The sequence below is a fragment of the Mustela lutreola genome, chromosome 11 (genome assembly GCF_030435805.1).
Source record: "Mustela lutreola isolate mMusLut2 chromosome 11, mMusLut2.pri, whole genome shotgun sequence".
In the NCBI taxonomy this organism is placed as follows: domain Eukaryota; kingdom Metazoa; phylum Chordata; class Mammalia; order Carnivora; family Mustelidae; genus Mustela; species Mustela lutreola.
The window spans coordinates 24,350,876-24,358,142 of NC_081300.1; the positions used below are offsets into that span (position 1 = coordinate 24,350,876).

The 7,267-nt window shown below is 48.6% G+C and overlaps 1 long non-coding RNA gene across 1 annotated transcript; it reads right to left on the reverse strand.

Annotated features, from left to right (window-relative positions):
* Window positions 1-203: 203 nt before the first annotated feature.
* LOC131811739 (uncharacterized) lies at window positions 204-6,500 on the reverse strand. The gene is made up of 2 exons (XR_009346094.1): window positions 6,003-6,500; window positions 204-719 (listed from the first exon to the last, which is right to left on the reverse strand). It is a non-coding gene; the product is annotated as an uncharacterized LOC131811739 (long non-coding RNA).
* Window positions 6,501-7,267: the final 767 nt, after the last annotated feature.

A 7,267-nucleotide genomic window follows, 5' to 3' on the forward strand; every position in this document is an offset into this window, starting at 1 on the left:
TCTGTGTACTCACTCTCACAAATAAATTTAAAATATATATATATATATATGTATGTATATATGCAGAGGACATGTAATGGATAGGTCATTCCATTAAAATGCTAGTGGTGGTCATGCCAAGATGGCGGGGGTGGCATGGGGGGAGATAATACAGCAACGGAAGTCCTTCTGTAGCAATGACACAAACCTCTGAGACATACAGGTGAATCTCACAAGCATGTTTTTGAAAAAAGACCAAAAGCAATGCATACTCTATAATTCCATTGACATGATGTTCAAGAGACAAGTGAAACTAATCCATGATGATAGAGGTCAGAACAGTGGTTTCCCTTGGAGGGAGTCGCTCCTGAGAGGGACACAAGGGTGTGCATTAGGGTGCTGGAATGTTCTCCCTTTTTATCTGGGTGGTGGTGACACAGATATACACATATGTAAAAATCCACTGAGCTCTACACTTACTGGGTTGTGACAGAGTGGGTGCTTAAAGGGAACCAAGGGTAGATGAAGGACTATTTGAGGAAGCTGGAGTGGCCAGCCGGGCCTTCCTGCATATACACGGCGACCCCTCATCGGAGTCGCGTTGTTCTAGGTGGATCGTGGGCCTGATACAGCGGATCCATGATGGTGCCATTTATGCCATTTTTCAAAATGGTGAAGAAGATGCTCGCGGACGTGGGCACCGTAGAATTTACAGGAGTGTCGCTTCCCAGCCAAGGGGCCTGAAGAAATCAAAGAAAAGGAGAGTTGAACAAGAACAGCACATTTGCCATCTGTACAAATATCGAGTCATTATATCAAGTTATATGCCTGAAACTCACATAATGTTATACGTTGATGACATCTCAATTTAAAAAAACTTAAAAAATGAACAGTCCACATGGTGAACTCGATCCCTGGTTACAACTCAGAGCACCTAGGAACGATGACAATGCCCAGGGACGGTGACGCACGAGTCCTCCTGGGACATGGGTTTACACCTTAGGGTGAAGCCATTTCCTGAGCAGTGATACCAGCCCTTCTTGAGGAAAAGTGATCAGGGGAGGTTCTGCGCTGCAGAGCGTGTGACCCAGGTCCACAGCAGACTGACCAGAGATAGGTGGCAAAGCCAACGCAGCCATCGGTAAACTGGCCTGTGGCTCTGAGGGCGGGAGGTCACGGGCAGGCTGCCCGGTCAGTACCCTCTGCACCGATAGTGACTCACTGACCTCCAAGTCCACTTCCTGCTTCCAGGGAGCCACGTGGGGAGCAGGTCCTGACCGTGAAAGCCGGAAGGGAGAAGTGAAAGCAGGATGAGCCGGGCCACCCCTGGGTGGGTGACTGCATGGCTTCGGAGGCCCCTCCCAGAGCTTTCTCACCACCCTGGAAACGCCCCGGCCCTGGAGGTGAGCCAGGCGTGTCCGCTCCCGGACAGATGGCAGCTGACCCATCCATCCCCTGCGCCTCGGCCTCAGCCTCGTCCGGGTGGGGCCGGGGCTGCCCGGGTGTGGCCACTCCCTGTTCGACTGGTCTGATGGCACTTGCTCTTAGCCACCAAGCCCAGCGGCACTGGGGAGACTCAAAAACATCTGGGTGGCCTGGGACTGGCCCCTAAAGTCTGGTGAGCTGTGTAGGAAGTCCACAGAAGAATCCCCGCTGACCACCGCCATGCTGGAGGTCACCAAACGAGTACAGAGGTTAATAAATCACAGGCCATATTTTTTTCCAAATCAAAGCTGCCTAGGAACTCTTTAGAGAAGCGTTTCATGGGTCCCTGAGAAAGAAATAATGGAGCACCTCTCACAGGCGTAAAGCCAGGACACCCCAGGGCTCCGTGAGGTGGGGCCAAGTCAGGAACCCGCCTCGTGGTGAAGGACACACGGTCACTTTCCACTCAACCCTGTCACTGGGCGGAGGGAAGGGAAAGAAGTCTCTGAAAGTGTGAACCTCACGCTCTGCCCCGCACGGGTCTGCAGTCCGTGCGCTGCACCCACGTGGGCATCCAAAACCCTGAAGCCCAGACCTTTAAGTGGTTCCCAGGTGCCCAAGAAAAGGGACTGCAATGTTAATGAACCTGAACTTAAATATGATCTTGAAAGAAAAAAAAAAAAAAAAAATGGCCACAGCCCTCTCTGGAAGAGCCGGCTTCCCCTGAGAGACGACACATCCCCACTTCAGAGATTCTCCCAGAAGGAGCCTTGGCGCCTGGATGGACGAGGGTGGCTCTAACTTTAGAGTTCAGAGAGCTCGAGTATCGCTGAAGGCCTGTGGGCTCGCCCAAGTCTCTGTGGTCTCCTGGGGCTCTCTGCATCCTTCCAGCAGGGCAGGCGGCAGAGAAAGTAGCTTCCTCCCGGAGCAGATGCAGGAGAGGAAACATCTCTGTGCGTGAAAACTGCCATCAAGAAGCCACCAGAGGCAAAAAAAAAAAAAAAAAAAAAGCTGAGCGTGTGGCACAAGGAAAAGGCACATACTGGGAACAGTGGAAATGGGAGAGAATGGAGAAGGGTGCGCAGGACACACAGGTCAGGCCTCTCAGGGCTCGAGGGCGATGGGGAGTGAACATGTGTCATCACCTAATCCACAGACATGCCCCCCTCGGTACTTCTGTGAGGGGCTCTCTTGCTTCTCCTGCAGGCAGGGGACATGAAGTCCCTGGAAGGGTCATATCCACTCTGGGAACCCACTGAAAAAGCCATGAAATTATTAAATGCAAGACAGTAGAGAATCCCAGGTTAGCTGCTCTGGACTTGGTGAGTCTGGGGAAAGCTCCAGCTGAGAACTTGGGAGGGGTTGCTTTTCCTCCCTTTTTTCCTTTTTTTGAGTTGCACAGTTTTGCACAGAGGAGGTCGACTCTGACATGGGCCTCAAAAGATTAGAGCAGTGCCCGATGCCCATGGTCATTAAATCTTTATCTTCTGCTTGGGGTGCTGCGCCTGACACCACAGCTGTGCGCTCCTCAGAGAGCCATGCACTGCACCCTCCATCCGTCCCCTGCACTCTCCATCCGTCCAGTGTACCTTCCGTGCACCCTCCCTCCATTGTACCCTCTATCCACTGCACCCTCACTTTTGGAGCCTTCCCTGCCTCTGGGCACCTTCAGGCTGGAGCCCCTGGGCTGCTCCATCTGCTGAGGATGGGAACAGCACACAGGTCTCAGCAGCCCCTCGGCCCAACCACAGGCCAGGGGCAAAGCCCATGGTTTGAGTGCCTGCCCCTAGGAGGAGGCAGAAGGCTCCGTAACACACAGGCCCAGTGATGGAAGGCCCAGTGCCCACAGCAGGCACCAACATCCCACAAGAAACCAGCTCTGGGCTCAGTGCAACATCGAATCTGACCCTCCAAGTCTGGGACATCTGCCAGGCCTCATTCTCCAAATACTCAGTGAGTATCTTCAAGTAACCATAAAAACCGAGAGAAGGGTAATTATCAGTAACATTCCTATGAGTTCAGTTAATTCTAAAGGAGGACAAACCGTGCACACAGATGCAGAGGTTGGGGTTGGCCGGGAGAGGCACAATGGAGAACCCCCTCTTACTGTCCACATGGAATACCATCATTCGAAGCCTGCAGGCCTAACCCCCACCTTATCTGGGGACCCTGATGCCCAGAGCCGGGAAATGATTTGCCAGAGATCGTGGCTCCCATCACCAGCTGAGCTGGCAGAAGGCATGCGCCCTGACACCCCAGCAGTAGGCAGGTCGTTCTCTCCAGCTCTGGATGCCGTGCCAAAGGTCAAGCCCCACACAGCCTGGCGTTTTTATCTCCTTCTCTTTTGCTTTGTAAATTCTCAAAGCTCATCTGCTGACCTCCCAGGATGCCTTTTATGGCTGGGCCAAACATGCTGAAATACAGCCCCTGAGGTTCCTAAAAGGAAGCTACAGAGACTTCACTCCTGAAACTTCCCACGTCCGTCCTCCCAAGAACATTCCAACCCGGGACACCCCTCTCCCAAAACATGCGAACTCTGGATTTGTGGCATGAGGACCTTAAAAAGGTCTGTCTACTTCTAGGCGAGACTGCTCTGTCCAGATACTGCTCTGTCCAGAGACGTCAACCTGATTAAATGGCATCATTTAGATTAAGGCCCTGTCAGAAAACTAAGATCTGATGCATAACTGCAGTTACAACTCCCCAGGATTGTCATCTTTAACCTGCTGACATAGAAATGTCCCTGTCGGCACTAAGAAATTTACGGGTAGACCCCTTTCCTGACAGTTCCCCATAGGAGGGTGACCTTGCCTAAAATAATGGATCCTTTACTAATATTTCCTTTTTTTCTGCTCCCTCTCTACCTTTAAAAACCTCCTTTACTGGAGCCCTTTGAAACTCTCCCTACTTTCTACATGGGATTTTAACCGATTCGTGAATTAGATTTTTAACGTTTACCTGGTTGAGTTTTTGTTATTTCACAGATTGGTTGGCAGTGATGAGATTCAAAATGAATTTCCTGGAGGTATTTGGGGGCAAGAACATGGGAATTGTACCCTGTGAAACTCCCTGAGTTCACGGTCTCGCTGGCCATTTCCAAGAGCCGTGGGTGAGCTCCTCTCAGTTTGAGGTCCGCTCTTTCTGCTTCAGAATCCCGATCTAACCGGCCTTCCTTTACAGAGCATGTCAGCGTGCACTGGCAGAGGGCTCTGCCCAGAGCCCCACTGATGAGCTGGCAGAAAGGTCTACCAGAGCCAAGCCCCCAGCTTTTCAGACCACAATTCCTGGGGGACAGAAAACCCCAAACTCAGCTCTGTCCTGGGATTCCACTCTAGGAACTGTTGGTGGCAGCTGGATTTCTCCACATTGTTTGGAATCAGTCCACAGTCTCCATTCCTTGGGGTTTGCTGGTTCAATCCCTCCCCCAATCCAAGGTTCCAGGAGACTCAAGGGCACCCACGTGCACAAGACCTTCTTATGGCCAGGACTCAGCGACATCTCTCGGTTACTGCCCGTTTGTTAAGGCACGCGTGTTTATCTTATCTTGTGTAGATAAAGGCTACTGCTAATGGGAATCTCGGAGTCCAGAAAGCTGAAAAAGTTGGCAGACACTGGTCAAGTATTTAGAGGCTCTTAGAGCTCACCACCTTGCAGAGACTCTCATGATGGGTAAGACGGTTGTGAAACAGGTCGGACTGAGACTAGTCCCCAGCCAGCCTCGAGAAAACTTCTGAGCAACAAGGTACACCCTAAAACAGGCACAATCGCCAACCCAGTGGCAGTCCCTTGTAGGTATTAGTCTGGCTCCAAGAAACCCCAAGTCTTTGTTAATGGGATCCTTAAATTCTAAAGAATTTAGAATTTAGAAGGCCACCTTCTGCTTAGTTTACATCTAAGAATTAGAGTCTTGGAAGTTGCGGGTATCTCACTAGCAACAGCAAAATCTCTCTAAGCTTGTTTTAGTGAGCTAGAGCTCCAGAAGAGCTTGGCTTGGTGACTATCAGGCTGGGGGCCCCCAAATAAGGCTGGACAGAAATGTGGGTTAACTCCCTCTTGTAGCTAGGGTCCTCCCAAACGAGTGCCAGCCTCAGGGGGATTATAACCTAGCAATACAATGGTTAAGGGGAATGTTCCAATTAGATAAGATCATTCCAGAACAGACTTGAGACAAGGCTTCCCAGATTAAACAGAACAGGGTAACTGTTATAGTTGGCAAGCTGAAGCCTCCAAAAGGTTTCAAAATCCCAAAGCAGTTTCCAGAAAATGGAAAGAGTTATGGTACAAGGCTAATGAAAAATTCAAGATGCAAGAGGTAGCGAAAACAATAGACTCCAGGACATAACTCCTACTGCTCTCCTCTTTCCTCCTTTGAGCACTCGTTCTATGACTCTTCTGGCTGAACTGGCTTCCCCCTCTGAGAAGACTGCACACCTGTCAACAAAGGTCCACCAAGTTGATAGCCTTACAGCCACCCTCATATCTACTTTCAAAGAACTGACAAAACTCAAGAATTTTCTGGTACACTGCTACATTATTCCCTTAAACAGCCAAGGGGTAATTGGTAGAACACAGAACCAGCAAAGGGTGAAAATTCTTACCAGAGTCAGCTCTTCCGAGTATCTGTCTGTAGTTGAGGAGAGGAAGAGAGAGAGCTGTGCACTGGCCCTTGCTTTCCAAATCCAGACCTATTGGCTATTGATCCCTTCTGTCCCACAGTCAGCTAATGACTTCTTGCTTTACCAGTTGTGTAACCTGCGTAACCAGACTGGGCTTTCTGCCTGCCCAGGACCTGCCCATTTTTGGTTCTCTTTTTGGTTCTCATTGGGAGGGACTCTAGATTTAGGAAGGTTAAGTCAGGATCATTTGCACCCTTTTGGGGGACCCCTCTTACACCCAAGGGGGGTGTGGGGGGGCTCTTCGATACTGCCAGAAATATTTAAAAGTAGAACTATGTAGCCAGAGGGAAAGAAGCAAATTGAAAATAATGTCTTTCAACTTGCAATCCAATTCTCTGAGGAGCTTAAAGCAACTTAACTGATCCTTATCTTACAAATTTTTGCAAAATGAGACAGGCAGCTCTAAGGCCGGTCAAAGTTCACCTACCGGCACATTTCCCCTGTTTAGCACCAACGGTCTGGTGTCAATTCTCGCCTTAGGAAACCAAAGTCCTACTTGAACTTTCATCTCTCTCTCTGACCCTTGAAGTCATAAATCTTATCATGCCATTGAAATGTAAACACAGCCTACAATCACCTGAGATTGAAGGGCCAGAAGAGGGAAGGCAGCCTTTGCACCCAAACTCCAGTACAACTTCCTTAAGATTAATTCCTGGGGCAAATGCAAATCTGAAAAATCTTCTCAACAAATATTAGTGGCTATGGAGTCTTTCCATGCCTGCGTGTTTATGTGTGTGTCCAAATATATATATTATGGTGTATGTTGTAATGCAGTATAAAGTACATATAGTGTATGTTGTGTGTATATATTGTCAAAGTGAGATATTTTTCTACCTCTGGATGGTATTGCTAAAATTAGTGAAAGCTCTATTTAGTTGGTTTGAAGGCAAGTGCTTGTAAAGGATAGGGCATTCTAAAACTCTCAGAAAGATAGAAACTAACTCAAATGTTTTTTTCAAGTTCATGTGATCTGGAAAAATAATTGAACAATTCTGTTTAATTAAAATAGACATGTCTTTAAAGTTACCAGCCTTAAAGTTTAAACTTTTATTCCTCCTGTGTTTACTTAAAATCAAACAAGTTGATGTTCTTTGTTACAAAAGGTTTTTTAAAAATCATTAGGGAGAATGACTGACTTTGATGTCTTGTGAAGTTTTTATGGGTAATTAAGCATAATTTTTAAAAAC